Source organism: Nicotiana sylvestris, chromosome 11, assembly GCF_000393655.2.
Source record: "Nicotiana sylvestris chromosome 11, ASM39365v2, whole genome shotgun sequence".
Classification (NCBI taxonomy): Eukaryota; Viridiplantae; Streptophyta; class Magnoliopsida; order Solanales; family Solanaceae; genus Nicotiana; species Nicotiana sylvestris.
In genome coordinates this window covers 135,422,907-135,443,607 of record NC_091067.1, presented here as the reverse complement: position 1 = coordinate 135,443,607, position 20,701 = coordinate 135,422,907, and the positions used below count along the sequence as shown (strand labels likewise).

General features: G+C 35.8%; 1 long non-coding RNA gene across 1 annotated transcript; it reads right to left on the bottom strand.

The window, feature by feature from the left end:
* Positions 1–319: 319 nt before the first annotated feature.
* LOC138882390 (uncharacterized) lies at positions 320–18,810 on the bottom strand. Its single transcript, XR_011403994.1, has 3 exons — positions 18,429–18,810; positions 2,739–2,910; positions 320–685 (listed from the first exon to the last, which is right to left on the bottom strand). It is a non-coding gene; the product is annotated as an uncharacterized lncRNA (long non-coding RNA).
* Positions 18,811–20,701: the final 1,891 nt, after the last annotated feature.

The window sequence follows — 20,701 nt, the reverse complement described above, 5'->3', positions numbered from 1 at the left end:
CTTTAGGAGTGGTGTTATTCAACAATAACCTAAATATGCACTCTCTCCCGAGTTATGCACACTAAATAGGCACAGCTAATTGAGGATCCTGTCAATTAACTACAACAAGAACATAGTTGAATAAATAAAGATTGAAACTAGCAATTTGTATTCACATAAACAAGAAGTTCATCCCCCAATAGGTTCCATCAAAACCTTAGACAAAAGATTTAGCTACTCATAACTATGGGTAAACAAACTAAGATAAGATTCATCATAAACTAGCAATAGAAATCAAAGAAAAGAAGAAAGATGTTTTGGGTGATCTCTCACAATTCTTTTTCTTGCCAAGATACTCACAAAATCAATACATACTTCTCTTGGGCGAAGTCTAGTGTTTAAAATAGGGTTTTGGGCTAAAAATCCCGTGTTTTGCACTTTAGTCCCTGAAATTCCCGCCTCCTGCCGCGGTTCTGCCGCGGTCGCGGTAGAACCGCAGCCAAACATGGCCTCTGATCTTTCTTCTATCCGCAAACATCCTTCTCCGCGGTTCTACCGCGGTCCTGGTGGAACCGCGATAGACTCAATTTTCTGATTCTTCAGCCTATTTTGCGTGGTTCACTTGGGATATTTCATGGTTGGCCTCTCTTTCTTCATTTTTTTTCACTCCAAACGTGCTCCCTAGCCTTCCTTAGTCATATATAACCTGCAAATTATGAAAAGCACTAATAAGAGCATTTTGTTATCACTTTTATTATCAAAACTATGCAAGAAGACGGTTATTTAGGGTCTGAATAAAGTTAAATTCACCTATTATCAGGTATTGAAAATAATTCCAATATGGATGAAATTGCCAAACCTACCCCTAAACTACTGGAACATGAAGTCGTTGAGTAGAATTTGTATTACTTTGGGGAACCAATTATATGTTGATTCCTGTATAACAAAAGTAGATAGAATATCTTTTGCTAGAGTCTTGGTAGAAATGGATGTCACCAAACCCCTCTCCAAAAAGACTAAAATCCAGGACCCTATGGGAAGAATCTTTGAACAAGAAATATGGTATGACTGGTTCCATGGTTCTATGAAACTTGTTTGCAGGCAGGCCACAATTGCAACACAACATATCATAAAAAAGCTCCCCGTTAGAAATTAAATAGCACCCAAAGGCGATCCCGAAGCTAATAGAAGCGCATAGAAGACAAATGTAGGAATGGAAGTCCATGCCTGCCAAAGCAGTAGAAATAGAAGGAAAAAAGGAGAAATAGAAAAGTCAACTCGGTAGAAGATAATCAGAAAATAAGTTCAGTAAGGCACGAACCATCCCCCTCACAGAAAAACTGGCAGAATATTAAAAGCAAGTCTGCAGCTAAGAAGTCACTTATTCCTAAGGTTGATGCTAGTAATGTTAGAACAACCAGTGGATTATCCTCATTAATGACTCATGAATAAACACTACAACAACATGGAACAATGATAATTGGAGAAAATGGCAGCAAAAGCATGGACAAGGGGAGCACTAATAAATCTTGCATTCCAAAATGAAGCTTATCACTTAGAATGTTAGGGGGTTAAATAAGTTGCACAAACAGAAGGAAATAAAGTTGTTTATTAAGGAAAAACATTAATATTATGGCAATTTTGGAGCATATGGTGAAAGAGGATAAAGCTGATAAAATTATAAGGAAGATTGCTACAGGATGAGAATGGCAAGCAAATTATTCTCATAGTAGTAGAGGAAGGATATGGGTTATTTGGGGCAGTAATAGTATGGATTTTAATGTGCTCAATATGATTTGCCAATTCTTTCATGGGCATATAAAAGTTCTTGCTTTGGAATTGGAATTCAAGTTTACGGCTACCTATCGATTGCATATATAGGAGGATAAAAGGAATCTATGGTGCCTAGAAAATCAACAACAAGGGGCGTGGATCATTATGGGGGGCTTCAATGCAATGTCATAGATGATAGAATCAATTGCACAGAAGTTCAAGATAGAGAAACTAAAGACTTTAGAAGTTTTTTGGTAGACACATGAATGAGTAAATTGAGGAGTGTGGGAAGGGACTACACATGGACAAATAGTCGTGTTTTTAGCAAAATCGATAAGAGTAACTGTCTCGGCTGAATGAATGCTCAATATGTCACAACTAGAAGTAGAGATAATGGATCTTGGTTTCTCAGATCACTCCTCACTGGCCATCACCTTTGAAGACCATACATCTAAAAGACCAAAATTGTTCAAGTTTTTGAATCACTTAGCTAAACATAGTGATTTTCTGAAAGAGGTTGATAGTGGATGGATGAAACCTGTTACTAGAACCTATATATTCAAAAAGTATTGCTGCAGCTGAAAAATGTTAAAGCTAAAATGAAGACTTTAAATATTAGGGAATTCTCAAACATTGACAGGAGAATACAGGTCTTGAGAAGGGAACTGGTTGAGACATAGGAAGGGATGAGATAACACAAAAATGCAGGTAATCTTTTTGTAGCTAAGAAGAAAATAAGAGGAGATCTTGAAAAATGGTTACTGATTGAGGAGATCATCTTTAAGCAGAAGTCCAGAGTACAATAGTTGCAACTAGGGATGCAAACACAACTTATTTTTATGCAAGCATGAAACATAGGTCTGCATAAAATCAGAGTACAGAGCTACTAACAGCAGTTGGAAAATGGATACATATAGAATCATATATTAAGGAGGAGATTACAGGTTTCTATAAAAAATTATTGGGTACGACTGCTTCGCACTTACTTGCTGTGCATCCTTGGATTTTTCAAATGGTACAATTCTAAACAGATCACAACAGCTCCAACTAGTATCCCAATATCCAATGAAGAAGTTCATGCAGCTTTACAAGATATTGATGATTCAAAAGCACCTGGAAGGGATGGTTTTAATGCCTTTTTCTTCAAGAAAGCATGACCTGTGATAGGTGAAGACATAACAAGAGCAATTATAAAATTCTTTGAAACAACCTCTCTCTATATAGACCTGTTAACTGCACATCTGTGACTCTCATCCCAAAAGTTAAAAATCCCTCATCTGTCAAGGAGTTCAGGCCCATTTCATGTTATACTGTGTTGTATGATATCCAAAGTTTTAACTACAAGATTACATGGGGTGATAGATGTTTTGATTGATAAGAGCCAATCAACTTTTGTGCCAGGAAGAATAATTGCAGATAACATAATACTCAGTCATGAGTTAGCTAAGGGATATGTAAGAAAAGGTATATATCCTAGATGTATGCTAAAGGTGGACATGCAAAGCAAGTTGGCTGAAGGGGACCAGCACTTCTACTCTTCCACCGAGGAGCCGTTATTACGAGAATCAAGGGATGTCATAAACGGTGGGAGGTCATAGAGAATTGACCTATTCATAGAGTGATCCTATGATCGATGTAGGATATAGACTATCTCATTCTTTATTCTATTCTATTTCTGAAAGAAAAAAAAGAAGGGTGGCTCAACTTCTCAGCTAGAGTTGGCGATGGGACCTGTTGGCATAATGCACACAGGAACGTGAGAATTTGAGGTTTCATGAACTACTACTAAAAATCAACTTTCTTTTGTTTTGTTTATGTAAAAACGCATATCCGATCAGGCCTAGGACTGGATATTTTTAGATCTACAGGCCGGCCGGCCCTGACCATTTACATGAGCATAGGGAATCTATACTCGAGCGTTCCACTGGGTCCTTGACAGGATAGGTGAGGAATCACTCTAAAAATATTCTGGATGAATATTTTATGTATCGTGGACGATACATTTTAATAATTTATGATGATCCCTCCTAACAAGCTCAAGCTTATCACCAAATGTCTCTTCTACTACGAAGATCGGCCAGTCGTGAAGCTTATCCATGAAATATTTTTTATTTTCATTCACGCCTTTTGGAAAGAGCCGCTAAATTAAGTTCTAGTTGAGGTGAAAGAAGTATGACCGCCTTACCAATAGTTGAAACCCAATCGGGATATGTTTCGGCTTATATTCCTACTAATGTAATTTTCATTAATCTTCTTATCCCCTGACCTATTCAATTCTGGAATCAGACTTGCTATTAATATGGGTATCTCCGTTAGCCTATGATTTAGAATGGGCTTTTATAGAGCAAGCGCTTCAATACATTAATTTCCCTCGCAAATTCATTCAATGGATCATGGACTGTCTTAAATCAGTCTCATACTCAATTTGTATTAATGGAGTGCCTACTGAACCATTTTTGGCAAAAAGAGGCTTGAGGCAGGGAGATCCAATATCCACATTCCTGTTTGTTCTTGCAATGTAGTACTTCAATAGGCTACTAAAAAGGCTAAGGGAATAACCAAACTTCAATTACCATCCTAGATGTTATAAAATGCAATTGATCTAGTTGGGGTTTTGCAGACGACGTGCTTCTTTTCTGTAGGGATGATGTAATCTCTGTGAAAATATTGTTTGATTGCTTCCAAGAATTTTCACAAGCATCTGGTCTAATAGAAAACAGAAAACAAGGATAAGAGTTCTATATACTTTGGGGGAGTTGATAGAGATACTCAAACTGAGATCATGGAGCTGCTTGGTTTCCCAAAGGGAGAAATGCCCTTTAGATACGTGAGAATCCCACTGAGTACCAAAAGACTCTCACTTATGCCGTGTCAACCTTTAATTGAGAAAATGTTGGGACAGATAACCACATGGACTGCTAAGTTTCTTTCATATGCAAGGAGAGTCCAATTAATTAAGAATGTCCTTTTCTCTATATAAATCTTTTGGTCACAAATCTTTGTACTATCTGCCAAGGTTGTAAAAATGATTGAAGCCATCTGTAGAAGCTTTATATGGTCGGGAGGTGTGGAGATTACAAAGAAAGCATTACTTGCATAAGATAAAATTTGTTATCCTAAAGTTGATGGTGGACTTAATATCCTGGACATAGCCACATGGAATAAAACAGCTATTAGCAAGCTTCTATGGAATCTTTGCTGCAAGAATGACGAGCTCTGGGTCAAATGGGTGCATAGCTACTATGTCAAAGAGGGGCAAGTGTGTGGAACGGTGGCCAAACAGTATTCTTGGGTGGTGTAGAAAATATTAAAGGCAAAGACTTGCTTAGAACAGATTGATATAGGGGAAGCTGAGTCACAGAGTATGTCTGAGTTCTCCATAAGAAAGGTGTATCTTCGTTTGAGAGGTGACTTTCCTAAGGTGCAGTGGAGAAGAATAGTTTGCAATAATTATAGCCAACCAAAATGGATCTTTATACTAAGATTGGCTGCTCATGAGAGGTTATATACAAGAGATAGGCTACTGCAATGAGGAATCATCATAAATCAAGAATGTCTGTTGTGCGACATAGGAGTTGAAAGCATATACCATTTTTTTAACTGTAGTATCTCTTCTCATGTATGGGAAAAGCTCCTACAATGGCAGGGAATCTCGAGACAGGCTCTGAAGTGGCAAGAGGAACTAAGATGGGGATTGAACCATGCTAGAGGCATAAATACAACTGCAGAAGTGTATAGGATGGTCTTGGAAGTTTGTGTTTATCATATTTGGATTGAAAGGCATCAAAGAGTTTTTCAAAACAAGCAAACTGATGCGAGAACCATTATTAGAAGAATCATTCAAGAGGTTTTCTTAAGAGGCTCCATACAGAAGAAGCTAGTAAGACGTCTGGCTCAGTTGAATTATTATCCTTAGGATTAGGAATGCGATCTGTAATAGGTAGCTAGCTGGAGATTGAGTAGCTATTGCAATGATGTGCTGCAGATTGAAGATGCAACTGTCTTTTTTTCTTGTACAAAACGCTATTTGGTAATAAAATTTCTTTTATTTACCAAAAAAAATATGTTTGTGGGTATTATAAAACAATTTTAAGCAAATAGTTTTAATGGGTAAATTTAGGACATTATGCTGTTATTTACTTTTTCTTCCATGGTCTTGAGCTCTTACTATGAATTAAAGTGTTTCTTTTTACATTTGAATTTTGTAAAATTTATTTAAATTAACCACGAGTTATATGTAAAAGATCATATTGTAAAAAAATGTTATGCATCTATTGATCTGATAAAAATACCGATTTGAAGTAATTAATTTTTCTATGTTACCACCCAATTTCAAGAGGAAATGTTGGATCTGAGCATAATTTTTTGTCTCTATTTTTCATATAAATAACAGAAGAGTTAGATTTACCAGTAGAGGTCTTGTTTGTTTACTTTTCTTCTTACCATTCTCTAAATAATTTCAAATATGGCATTTGATCTTGTTGGCATCAACAACTATCCATACCAACATAAATTCTATAACAATCTTGACACAAGTGAATTATCATGTTCCGTAATAAGGACCTATATATTTTAGAACAAATGGTCATCTAACAGAAAAAATGAAACTATATTCCATAAAACCGTGAAAAATTAATTTTTTTCCTTTTTGCATCCCTTTTCTAGATTTCCTACCAATATCGAATTCTATGCCACTATATATTCTTGATACTCAAGGCTAAAAATCTTGTTAAATTGCAGTGTTAAAGGTAAAACTTAAATATCAAGAAGACATGAACAGACAATGGTCAAAGATTGTTTTTCTATTTGCCTTATTTCTTATTTCAACTGGTTTGCTGTTCTTACCCTTTTCCCTTTCCTTTCTCTTATTTTCCTCTTTTTCAAATAAAATGCACACACATTTTGCTAATAAGATATTCAACCTGTAATTTAACTGACAAACTGATTTTAATATGTTGTAACAAGTAATTAAACACGTGTCATTTTCTAAGTTACTAATTCAATTTTCTTATAATTACGTATAGTTATTTCTTAAATAATTGTATGTATATAAAAGTTAAACTCGTTATACGTATGTGTACACAGATTCAATGTTGCAGACAGCAGGCAAAACATGTAACAGTAATCCTGATTGTCTCAAAACTTGTGCTCCAACGTTGTTGCCGGTCTGTCTTCAACACACATGCGTTTGTGTGCACGTAGAGAAGAAGAACAATGGCGTTGAACACAAAAAGTTTGCAAGACGTATGATGACTGAAAATATTGCTTTCCATCAAGATTCATGAATTTAATTAAATTATTGAGACTAATTTATATATATGGTGGTCATTTTGATTCATTATTAGATCAATAATATCGACATGCATGTAACAGTTTGTTTAATTTGTTGGTTAAGGAAATTATTATTTGTTTCAATAGATAAGTGATAAGTCCTTTCAAGTGCTCTCCGATAAGCAAAGGCAAGAAAAATTTATTTAGAGTGAATATGCTTTGCTCCTAATTATTTTAAACATTCGTAATTTAATTTAGGGATGCCAGCGGCGCGGTGCAGGTTCTGTTTTAACCCGCAAAATTTCAACTCGCTCCGCTCCGCATAACATTATATTGTTACTTGCGTCCACTCATTCCGCACCCGCCTCGCTCCATTGCCATCCCTATTTAATTTCGTATATCTCCGGTTGCTTTGAAGAGGACGACAAACTCTCGGGGTAAATTTATATGGTAGATATCTTGTCCAATTTTTTTGTGTGTGCAGAATATGACACTTTTGGGGGTAGTTTTTAACTTTTGACCCTCTTTTGCCCTATGGTATGGGGCAAGCGAGGGAAAAAGCTTGTTAAACTTGAAGCTTTGCCAATAGAACAATCAGGCACAAAAATTCAAGATCATACATTTTGAGGACTATTTGTGTACTTCCCCAAGATGTCACGCTCTACAACTGGGTTGCGATGTGATTCGAACCCCAGGATTTAAAGGTTACATATACATACATTATACTCGCCACTAGCCGCAAAGACCAAATTAGATAGGAAGAATAAGTCGGGTCAATTGATTTTGGTTAATTCAATTAAATCTTATATATATATATATATATGTCAAAGGACCCCACAACACTAATGATTGAGAATTGGGATCAAATCCCACATTTAATTTGGGACTATAAACGGAGAGGATCTTCGGATGACCAATTCAAATCCACATAAAAAAGGAAATACGGAAAAAATATCATTAATTGCTGAAAGTAACCAGCAATCAAGCGACGTATAATACGTAAATTTAAGCTATATAAATGGAAAAAAGATAGGAGATCCAAATATAGAAAAATATAAGTAATCAATGAAAGAAATCAAATAGTTGTGTGGATATCGTTGTTATTCCTTGAACCGAGCGTCTATCCAAAATAATCTTTTTATATAAATGTAAAGTCTGCATACATACTGTTCTTCCTGTCACACCTCCTTTTTACACACCCGTGAGGGATATAAGGGAGTTTTTTCCAATTAAATTGACATAATCAAAATGAGATTATTTATTTCAAATTCAAAGTCGCCACTTGGAATATTTTAATTGGTGTCCCAAGTCACCGATTTATTTTAAAATCCCAAATCGAGTAAATTTTATTTTTTTACAGAGTCTGCGAACCAGAAATTCTAGATAAAGAATTCTGTTAACCCGAGAGAAAGTGTTAGGCATTCCCAGGTTCCGTGGTTCTAGCGCGGTCGCTTAGCAATTTATATTTGGCTTAATTGTTTAACTATTCATTTTTAAAACCTATATGCAATTATCTTTTACCGCTTTTAATCACTTGATTTATTCGTAATTAAAGAATTGAGTTACGCGTACGTATACTCTTTTCCTTTGGCGCGTCAAAAATCATGTCACGCGATCGTGTCCACAATTACTAACGCTTAGTTTATTTATTAAAAACGTTTGGTTGAAGTTGCGCGAACGCATCCCTCGAGTTACTTTTTTAGAATTAAATTCGCAATTATGTTACGCGAACGTATACATAATCACAATACTAGTCTAAGTCGAGCCCAAAGCAAACTACGAGTATATCAAGTGATAAAAACATTAAATGAGAGCAATAAAATATCAAAGTTCCAAATTCTCGTTACTATGTTCAGGACTTCATGGCTTATTTCCATTTAATCATAATTACCCTAATGACCCAATTGGTCAATGAATTTACTATCCAATTGTCCCTAACATTGTAACACCATTCTAAAGTCAAAATCGTTATTCCATCACTATATAATAATCCAAATTTTCTAGCATTGAAATCAACTAAGTAGCTTGTTAATAACAAACTAAAATGAATTGACGACGTCAAAATTACTTACTACTACTACTATTACATAAATTAAATCCTACTCAACATAAGAGATGGTAATTAAATAGGAAACTTGAAATTAACTAAGGAGCTAAAAATAATAACGAAAGGGACTAGTTTTTTTATAACTATTATATTCATGCCAAGAAGCACATAAAAAAACTTTAGCCAACTAAAGTTACTAGAGTCAAAAATTATTTTTTTCTAATTTCACCAAAAGTCAACATATTCTCACAAAAGAGTATGGTCCACTCTATTTAAAATTCACCATTCTTGTTCTCTCTTAAATATCAATCAACACGCACCCACATTCATTACTTTTTCACCTTACCCCATCAAGCTCTCTTTTAATTTTGATCGACCAAATCATCTCAGCAATTTCATGGCTACGCAGATGGAACATTAAACCAACGTAAAACCAAAAGCTAACATGGAAAACAAACTATTTCTGTTTTGAAATTCAAGTATCAAATAAAAGAGCTTAACAACTGAGCACTGAGAAGATTTTAGCACATTTATCATCAACAAATCCTTCACAATAAACGTTAAAAAAAAGCACTGAAGAGCTGCAAAAGATGGGCCTTTCAAGATGCTTTACAAGGCAAAGTTTCAGTTGAATGGGATCCTCGACCAAAATCAACAAACAGAGCCCGAATTTAACCTCGACGACTCAACTTTGGAGCTGCTATTTTGTTCACAAAAGGAAACTGTTTTTACTGCTGATTTTGGAGCTTTTAAGCGGCGTCCATGATGGTGGACGAAGCTGCTCGTGTGTCGGCTTTCATGGTTGTGTTTTAAGTAGGAGATGAAGCTATTTTCGGATTGGTTTTCATAGAGGATTTGGCTGCGCTGAGGCTGTTTTCAGCTGAAGTTTGGGGCTGTTTGCGAGCTGGTTTTGCAGCTGATTTTCAGCAGGTTTTCCTCATTTTTGGGCTCATCTCGGAGGGTGTTTTGATGGCTGGTTCCCGAGTTATTTTAGCCGGGTTTCCTGGTATTTCTGGTGAGGGGTTGCTGGGTTTGTTTTTTTTGTGATTTTTTTCGGAGTCTGCAGCGCTGATTCCTCCTTTTTTCATGGCTATGGATTTTCGTCTTTAATGAGGTAGAAAAATGGGAGTCAGATGGGTCGTGAATTGCGGCTTCTCCTAGGTCTTAGATCCTAAAGTCATCTTTGTATTTTTCTCCTTATTTTTGAAGACAAGCGGCGGATTTGAAGGTTTTTAGGTGTAGTTTTATTTTAGGTGTTAGATACTATTATATAGGGATAGAGATTAGGTTAGAGGTATGGGCCTAGGAATTATGGGCTAGGTCCAAAATTAGGCCTAAATTAAATATTGATGTGCTAAAATATGAAAAATCTTGGGGATGGTCAAAAATCACATGTCTACAGCTGCCCCTCTTTGACTGGAGACGTGAAGAGTTTTCAGACAAAGGATAAGTAGACATGTTTTTTGACCCGACCCTTATTTAAAGAGGCCTAAATCTAAAAGAAAAGAGAATGTGATCGAGCCTTGGTATCTGAGCTGCATACATATCCTTGGGTATAAAGGAATCATGTCACGTGTAGTTCAGAAGTGAATGAGGTGATGGAGTACCGAGGTTCAGAGCCGAGCGAGGTGCCGTCGAGGTTCCGGTCCGTGGTTCTGTTATTACATCAAAATCAAAATTAAAAAAAAAAACTAACTAAGCCTATCAGCTACGAGTTACAAGATTCCTATCTATGAGTCTTCTGAAGCTTGATCTTGAATCTTGGTTGGTTCTTCATGCGGACTCTGATCTGAATCTTGATGCTCGTTAGCTACAACTGCTGGTTCATTCTTCAGCTTTTCGGATCAAAGCGGGACTCGGAAAGCTTGTGACTTCAATCAAATTTGAGTAGTCTGCATCTTTTCTCCGCTTCTTCACCTTGAGTTCAACTTCTTTTTCTTGTTTCTTCTTTTCTTTTATTTGGGTTGAGACTTCTTCTTTTGGTCATCTCAAACCTTGTGTCTCGCGGTGAAAATCCGTTTAGGCACCAAAGCAAACAAACAAACGAAATTTTCTACCCCAGTTTTCAGTAAGAAAATTTCGTGAGTTATTGTAACAAAATTTAAAGTATTTCTTTATTGAAAGCAATAAAAGTCAGGATGGTGTATCCTTGGGAAAAAAGAGATTAAGGAGTGGAGCCCTATATCTATAATAAAATCAACTAGGGAGTGGATACCCTATGTTGGAAAAGGCGACTAGGAAGTGGAGACCCTATGTTGGAAAAGGCGATTAGGGAGTGGAGACCCTATGTCTAAAATAAAACTCAACTAGGTAGTGGAGACTCTATGTTGGAAAAGCAGACTAGGGAGTGGAGACCCTTTCTAAAAATAAACTCAACTAGGGAGTGGAGACCCTATGTTGGAAAAGGCGACTAGGGAGTGGAGACCTTATGTCTAAAATAAAACTCAACTAGGGAGTGAAGACCCTATGTCTAAAATAAAACTCAATTAGGGAGTGAAGATCCTATGTTGGAAATGACGACTAGAGAGTGGAGACCCTATATCTAAAATGAACCAAGAAGGATTTTTTTTCTTCTTTTTTGGTTTAGAAAAATCATCATTTTTTTTCTTTGGGAAATCATTCTTTTAAACAATTTTTTTAATCGAGACATTCTCTTTTCCTCGTTTTTTTTCTACTTATCTTAGGAGAAAGATTCATCAAACTAAGATGTTTATCCTAAGAGAAAGATTCATCAGACTATGTTTCTTATCTTAGGAGATAAATTCATTAGACTAAGATTTTGATCCTGGGAGAAAATTCATCACACTAGGTATTTATTCTTTTTTTTGGTATCTTAGGAAAAAGATTCATCAAACTAAGATTTCTATCATAGGAGAAAATTCATCAGACTAGGTTTTCTATCTTAGGAGAAAGATTCATCAGATTAAGATTTCGATCCTAGGAGAAAATTCATCAGACAAGGTCCTCTTTTTGTTATCTTAGGAGAAAAATTCATCAGACTAAGACGTCGATCCTAGGAGAAAATTCATCAGACTAGGTTTTCTATCTTAGGAGAAAGATTTATCAGACTAAGATTTCGATCCTAGGAGAAAATTCATCAAACTAGGTCTCTTTTTGGTATCTTAGGAGAAAGATTTATCAAACAAAGATTTTGATCCTAGGAGAAAGTTCATCAGACTAGGTCTCTTTTTTGGTACCTTAGGAGAAAGATTCATCAGACTAAGATTTCGATCCTAGGAGAAAATTCATCAGACTAGGTCCCTTTTTGTTATCTTAGGAGAAAGATTCATCAGACTAAGATTTTTATTGGGACAAAAATCCATCAAACTAGAACTTTTATCCTAGGAGGAAAAATGTGAAAAGCAATGGCAAAATTTTATGCACATGCAGACAAGTAAAGACAAAGATTTGAGAAACTTTCCTTTGTCGGCTCTTCTTTTCTCTTCTTTTTTCTTTTTTTCTTTTTTTTGAACCACTTTCCTTACACTACTATGTTCCTATTTCAAACAAAGAAAATTTTGTCAGTTTTAAAAGTGATGGTCGGTTCATGGCCTTGACGTCTTTGGCAGCTTAGCTTCTTCTCAATCATCTTGAGTCGGTTTCAAGAGACTCTTGCTCTGCATCAACCCTAATTGTTTCACACCCAATACCATTTGTAGTTGTGGCTCAATCTGGCTTATCCCAATTGGAGATCTTTGCTTAGGTGACCTTTTCTGATATCTTGAATGACTTCCTGATTTTTGAGCAATTTGTCTGTCAAAGAGAATCACAAGTTATCTTTGCTTACGGCAAGTAGGCTGACAAGAGTCTTTTGGGGGAGCCTTTGCTTGAATCCTTGAGGCACGTTGACAGTAACAACCGAGTGCGCTGGCCAAATTTACTTTGTACAATTGAAAAGCTGGTAGCAAAGTTTGAAATCTTTTCTTGCTTGTTTTGACAAGGACTGACTCGGAGTGAAGGACACAATAACACAAAGAAATAATATTAACAAGAAATGCCCCTGTCGGAAGGACGGAAGGAAGGGTTTTTTTTCAATAACTAGCCTTAATGATCATGACATGCATTTTGGACTCAACGGCCTAATCTATCAAACTAATCCAATTTTCCCTTTTACCATTCTTATGACCTTTGAAGTCGGGCTTGTTCGTGCCAATCCTTTGCATCAGCTTCAAGACTCACGTTCGACTAGTGGTTCCATGAGGGGTTTTCACCAACAAGTCTCTCATTTATTTATCTCTACTTACTGTCGTCTTACAGTGCCCGCGAGGGTTTTCACTAGTAAGACTCTCTCATTTTTCATTTCTTTTTCTTTTTCTTTTGCTTTCTTGTGTGAGCAACTTGACAGTGTTCTATGTCGCGTGACAACAGTTGCTCATTGCATGCTTCTCTTGGCATTCTTGAAGGTGCATCGGGAGGTCTTTATTTGGAAGGTTTTTTGGATAACGTTGGAAAGATGGGTCGGCATGACGGCTCAAAATTGACTCAAAATGAGGGGGTTGTAGACTTACAAATCTTGAAATCGACTCTTTCAAAAGTGAAATAAAATCTTTGCCTCAGTTTCAGCTATTGGGGATTTTTCTTATTTTTCTTATTTTCTTTTTCTTTTTCTTTGAATTCTTATTTGGTTGGACCGAACCGTGAAGCTGCCTACGTATCCTTTTTTAAGGAATCAGGTCGAACGTAGTTCAAATATCTAACCTAACTAATAATTTTTTTTCATCTTCCTTTTTTGTTTTTTTTTGTTTTTCTCTTTTTGTTTCCTTTTGTTTTCAAAACAATTTGCCCTATCTTCTATTTTTTGAGGACATGGACCTTTGACAATTTTTTTTTCTTCTTTTTTTTCACTTAGAACTTTCTAAAAGTTGCCCCAGTTTGTACTCTTGGGACATAGACTTTTTTTTTCTTTTCCTTTATCCTTTTTTTCCTTTTTTTTCATTTTTTTGACTCTTGACTCTAAACTTGATTGCAAAAGAGGGTGGTCAAAGAAAATAACACAGGCTCAAAGGGGTGACAAAGGGTATAAAGTATTTTGGGTAGCAGAAAAAGGGCCTCTCACCTTCGAGAACGCCAATTATAGTATAATGTCGCGATCATATCATTGATGAACATGCCTGTCTTCTTGGTGTTCCGTGGTCACAGGACACTTTCCATCCCTTAATGTCAAACTTTCCAACAAATTTCAATTGATTAAACATCCTCAAGCCCAATTTTCACAATGATTTGAAGGTGAATTTTACTCGACCTTAATTCGAAAGTATTTCAACTCTTTATTCATCCTCAAAAATATTTTTTTTTTCAGCTATCCAATTCCAGATTAAATCAGTTTCTAAGATCTGGCCAAAATTTCCGCATGCATGTCATGTCATTAGAACTAGCGAGAAAAGAACTAAGAATGGAATGACACAAAATGACAAACTGTATTTTATTGAGTAAAGGATAAAAGGGTTAGACAACAAGACAAACAACCTAAAATCCGAGTTACAACCCTAAAATAAGCCAGATAATGAGAATAGCAACAAAACAGACAGACAAGACTCACACAGACAGAATGGAGGGATAGAAGGGTTTAACTCAATAAAATGAATAAAGTCTGGGTCACAACCCTGAAATAACCCAGATAATAGAAAAAACATCAAATCAAGCTACCAAAATTCCTTCCTAGTAAGGAAAGAATGACTTTTGAATTGTTAAACTTGACATTTAGCCACAAATTTGCTCATCAGAATCACCATGGCCTTCTCCAATTTCAGTCGGCAAGCTCCCGAGAGGATCTTTATACTACATGTCACCACGCATCATCCCCACAAAGTGTGCATCATCATGTGTAAGTAAAGGATTCTGTGTGATATTCTGGGCGTCACTGTCTTGGATCACAATCAGTTTTTCCTGGATCATCCTTTCTATTTCTCTTTTCAAATCCGGACAACTTTCAATATTGTGCCCCTGGGCATTGGAATGGTATTCACACCTTTTAGATGTGTCAAAGCTTCTACACGTAGGTCCACATGATTTGGAGAAATGAGTGCAATCATGTCATGATGCTTTAACTTCTCAAATAAGCTTGCATAGGACTCTCCTATTGGTGTAAAATTATCTTTCACCCTTTGTTCCCCTTTATACCTCTGGCTTGGATGTGGGTTATAGGACACCTGAAAATTTTGTGGAGGCTGATGGAAATTTTGCGGTGTTCGGGCTCGCCTTCTAGGGTGTTTTGGTGGCTGGACAACATACTAAGGTGGAGCAACAAAGTATTGTGGGTTCTGAGGTGGATAGTAATGCTCATGAGAGTTATCAGAAAATAGAAGATGTTGGTCATACCTTCGAGACGTTCTCCTAGGACCTCTTCTCGACCCTGATGTCATCATGATTTCTTCATTCATCTCATTCGTGTCACCAGATTCAATTTGGACATCCTGAGTTGGTGCTTTAAGAGCTACTTGACTTATAATTCTGCCTGTCTTAAGACCATTCTCAACTATTTTCCCCATTTTGATTGCTTCCGAGAAGGATTTACCCACTACGGACATCATGTTTTGAAAATAATCTGGCTCTTGAGCCTGAAGAAAGACAGTGATTAGCTCGTGGTCATCCATGGGTGGCTTAACTCTAGCTGCTTGCTCTATCCATTTAATGGCATATTCCCTGAAACTTTCAGTTGGTTTCTTCTTCAGGTTTGAAAGGGAATTACGGTCTGGTGCGATGTCAATTCTGTATTGGAACTATTTGACGAAGGCTTGTGCCATGTCCTCCCACACATACCAGCGAGATGTGTCTTGATCCATAAAGCATTCGGATGCTACTCCCGTAAGGCTTTCCCCAAAATAAGCTATTAGCAATTCTTCATTTCTTCTCACACCTCTTAGTTGATTGCAATACATTTTCAAGTGGGCTATGGGGTCTCCATGTCCATCATACTTTTCAAATTTGGGAGTCTTGAAACCAGGTGGCAAGTGGACATCGGGGAACATACCTAGATCCTTGAAGGCAATATTCTTCTGGTCTGCCAACCCTTGCATGTTTTTCAACCGTTGTTCTAAGCTTTTCACTCTTTGGGTCATTTCTTCCTGTGCCATCTTTCGAGCAGGCTTCTCAATGTTTGCAGGAAGATCAAACAAGTACGAGTGGTACTCAGGGGAGTTGTATTGCTCTTGCTGGGTAGCAAATTATGACTCATGACAAGGTTGTCCTTGACCGTTGGCCCATGCTTGACACATTTTGGTCATTTGCTGTTTCAGTATTCTATTTTCCTCAAACACAGTAGACTCTTGTCGAACCCTCTGACCCTGAGTCTCTTGAGCACTTGTAATAGCTTCGATGTCAGTTATCATTTTTCCTTGGATCTTCTGTTGTCCTCTTACCACAAACCGACCACCTCAAACTTTCTTCACAATTTAGTACAAAAGACACGTTAGAATGGACTCAGTCAGTCCTTATTATTATCATCATTTTTTCTTTTTTCTTTTTTTTCTTTTTTTCATTTTTCACCTTTTTTTGGTTGATCGAACCTGATGTGGGTTGCCTACATATCATGTGGGAACATGAATCAGATCTGGCGTAGTTCGGGAAGATCGAGAATAGATAAACTAACTTTTTTTTGAAATTTTTGAAAGAAATGCTTTTAAAGAAGAAAGAAAATATTTTTTTTTCGATTTTTGATTTTGATTTTCTTTTATTTTTTGAAATAAAGACTTCTAAAAAATCCTTTTCTTTTGATTGGAACTTTGGGAATTTCAAAAGTAAAAGGAAAAAATATATAGATTTTTGTTTGGATTTTTATTTGTTTTCTCTTTTTCTAACGAAGATAGAAAATATTTTTTGGATTTTGGATGTTGCCTCTTACTTTTCGAAAGAGAGACTTTTAAGAAAATATTTTGGATTTCTGAGGTTTTTTTAATTTATTTACAAAAATACTTCTAAAGAAAAGCGAAAATATTTTTAGACTTCAATTTTTTAATTTTTTTTTTTTGAAAGAGAGACTTTAAAACAAGGAAAAGAATTTTTTTTAATTCATTTGATTTTTTGAATTTTTGAGAAAAATACTTCAAAATAAAAGAAACCCATATTTTGGATTTTTCTTTTTATTGATTTTTCTTTTTATTTCCTTTTCCATATGAAAGACTTCAAAAGGTTTTTTTTTTTTGAGTTTAACAAAAACCCTTTTTTTTGAATTTTTTAAGGAAAGACTTCTAAAGAAGGAACTAAAGAAAAATATTTTTTGGATTTTTGAAAATTGGGGTCGGAACCGATGAGGTTTGCCTATGTATCTCACATCCGGTGAGAATCAGACCCACGTAGTTCGGTCAGTTTTGACGGAACAAGGGAAACATGGCACTTGAAAATTTTGGCTCATTTTGAAATGACTTTTTTTTTTTTCCAGAATTTCGACAGAGTTTCAGAACTTTCTAAATACTTACCTCTCACTTTTTTCTATTTCTTGATTTTCTTTTTTCTTTTTATTTTTTTATTTTCTTTCCCTATTCTAGAAGCCGGTCAACATGCAAGCCGAAACAAACAGATGCGCAAATAGCACGTAAGATGCATCAGGATGGTCTAAAAAAGGATACCTGTCTTATACGGACCCGACTCCTATACCGAGTTTCGCTAAGTCACAATTACCCCAATGACCCAATTGGTCAATGAATTTACTACCCAATTATCCCTAACACTGTAACACCATTCTAAAGTCAAAATTATTATTCCATCACTATATAATAATCCAAATTTTCTAGCATTGAAATCAACTAAGTAGCTTGTTAATAACCAACTAAAATGAATTGACGACGTCAAAATTACTTACTACTACTACTATTACATAAATTAAATCCTACTCAACATAAGAGATGGTAATTAAATAGGAAACTTGAAATTAACTAAGGAGCTAGAAATAATAACGAAAGGGACTAGTTTCTTTATAACTATTATATTCATGCCAAGAAGCACATAAAACACTTTAGCCAACTAAAGTTACTGGAGTCAAAAATCATTTTTTCTAATTTCACCAAAAGCCAACAGATTCTCTCAAAAGAGTATGGTCCACTCTATTTAAAATTCACCATTCTTGTTCTCTCTTAAATATCAATCAACACGCACCCACATCCATAACTTTTTCACCTTACCCCACCAAGCTCTCTTTTAATTTTGATCGACCAAATCATCTCAGCAATTTCATGGCTACGCAAAAGGAACGTTAAACCAACGTAAAACCAAAAGCTAACATGGAAAACAAACTATTTCTGTTTTGAAATTCAAGTATCAAAGAAAAGAGATTAACAAGTGAGCACTGAGAAGATTTTAGCACATTTATCATCAACAAATCCTTCACAATAAACGTTAAAAAAAAAAGCATTGAAGAGCAGACCTTTCAAGATGCTTTACACGGCAAAGTTTCAGCTGGACAGGAACCTCGACCAAAATCAACGAACAGAGCCCGAACTCAACCTCGACGACTCAACTTTGGAGCTGTTATTTTGTGCACAAAAGGAAACTATTTTTGCCGCTGATTTTGGAGATTTTAAGCGGCGTCCATGATGGTGGACGGAGCTGCTCGTGTGTCGGCTTTCATGGTTGTGTTTTAAGTAGGAGATGAAGCTATTTCCGGACTGGTTTTCATAGAGGATTTGGCTGCGCTGAGGCTGTTTTCAGCTGAAGTTTGGGGCTGATTGCGAGCTGGTTTTGCAGCTGGTTTTCAGCAGGTTTTCTTTCTGGTGAGAGGTTGTTGGGTTTGTTTTTATTTATTTTTTCCGGAGTTTGCGGCGCTGATTCCTCCTTTTTTCATGGCTATTGATTTTCGTCTTTAATGAGGTAGAAAAATGGGAGTCAGATGGGTCGTGAATTGCGGCTCCTCCTAGGTCTTAGAGTCTAAAGCCATCTTTGTATTTTTCTCCTTATTTTTGAAGACAAGCGGCGGATTTGAAGGTTTTTTGGTGTAGTTTTATTTTAGGTGTTAGATACTATTATATAGGGGTAGGGATTAGGTTAGGGGTATGCGCCTATGAATTATGGGCTAGGTTCAAAATTAGGCCTAAATTAAATATTTACGTGCTAAAATATGAAAAATCTAGGGAATGGTCAAAAATCACATGTTTACACTTCCTATGTTGTGTGTGTCGTTATTATTGTTGCTATTGTGGAGATCGTTGTTAGTGAATGAGAGAAAAAATTATCAAGGTTGTACTCAACACAAAATTAAAAGGAGCTCTAAATATAATTCCCTTGTAACCCAATATAATTGAATGTACGCTTGTTGGACTTGTAAAAAAATATAAGCAGTCATTTTAACTTTGTTGATAAAAGCCATCAATTTCTCAAAAATTTCCAAATCCAAAAATACTATAATTGGACAAGTTAGAGCTTTTTCACACATTATTATACTAGATTTAGTGGCAATTGGTAAACTGGATCCATACCAAAATTACATTAGGTCATTAAGAGAAAATTAATAAATTCTCAGACGATATTGACACAAAGTATATTGGTCATGTTGCCTAATAAGACCGGTATCTTAGGAAAAATATAGATAGGCAATAAAAAGAATGAAACTATATATATTCTATAAACAGTGTGAAAACATTTATCATTTTCCTTTTGAATCGATTTTCTTACTGAAATTAACCAATAGTGTATTTTCACAGGATCTTATATTAATTTGCATTCAATTCTACTCATTCTCACTTTAAATTATGATGATAGTAAACAATTACTATCTTGTTAAATTACAGTGTTAGCAGCTAGACAAAATATGGGGTCCGTTCTTGTCAAAGATGATTTTCCTATTTACTTTATTTCTTATATCAACTGGTTTGTTTTTCTTGCCCTTAATTCTTCATTATTCTTTCATTTCATTTTTTGTTTCAATTCTTTTAATTTAGCTATTTCAGATACGGAATACAGTGACACTGAGTCCATATATAGTTCCAAATGCAACCACTAGATTATAATTGGAGGTGAATTTAGTATTTAAAATTTATAGGTTCTGGTACTGAATTCGTAATTTATTATGTATACATATTTAGTGAATTTCTCTATATATACTTATATAGGGTTTGGACAAACTACTGATTTCTGCCAAACCCCGCCATAAGTGTGCACCTGGCCTTGATTATAACTACATTATTCAACTAATCAACCAATTAAAGCTTGGTTGTTCTGTCGGAGTTGTCATTTATATGAATCATATATATTCATTTCGTTCCACCTACCGAAACAAAAGGAAAATCAAGTTAGGAGATAATTCGTAATCGATCCAGCCGTTGGACCCTAGACCCACCGGCCTTTGCTGTCGGATTTTTAACCCCACTCGATCGGCCCTTTGTATTTTAGTCGGTCGGGGGAAGCGGTTCGCTTGGTGCAGGTCCTTTCTTTTCAATATAAACTACATTACAAATGCCAAAATAATTACTACTACTATATTTTGGCTAGGCCAAGAGCAATTTACCTACTATATACTTTAGTTTTGGAAATAGGGATAGATTCATTCATAAAAGGTTAGGGAGGCATTACATCGCCGTTAGTAATAGCAGGGATAATACTAAGGTTCCCAAGTACTGCTAATATATTACATATAGAGCTTGATACTAGTCTAGTAGTTAAAACTTCATTTTTGTCATCTTGGATTGCCTTCTTTGCTGCGTC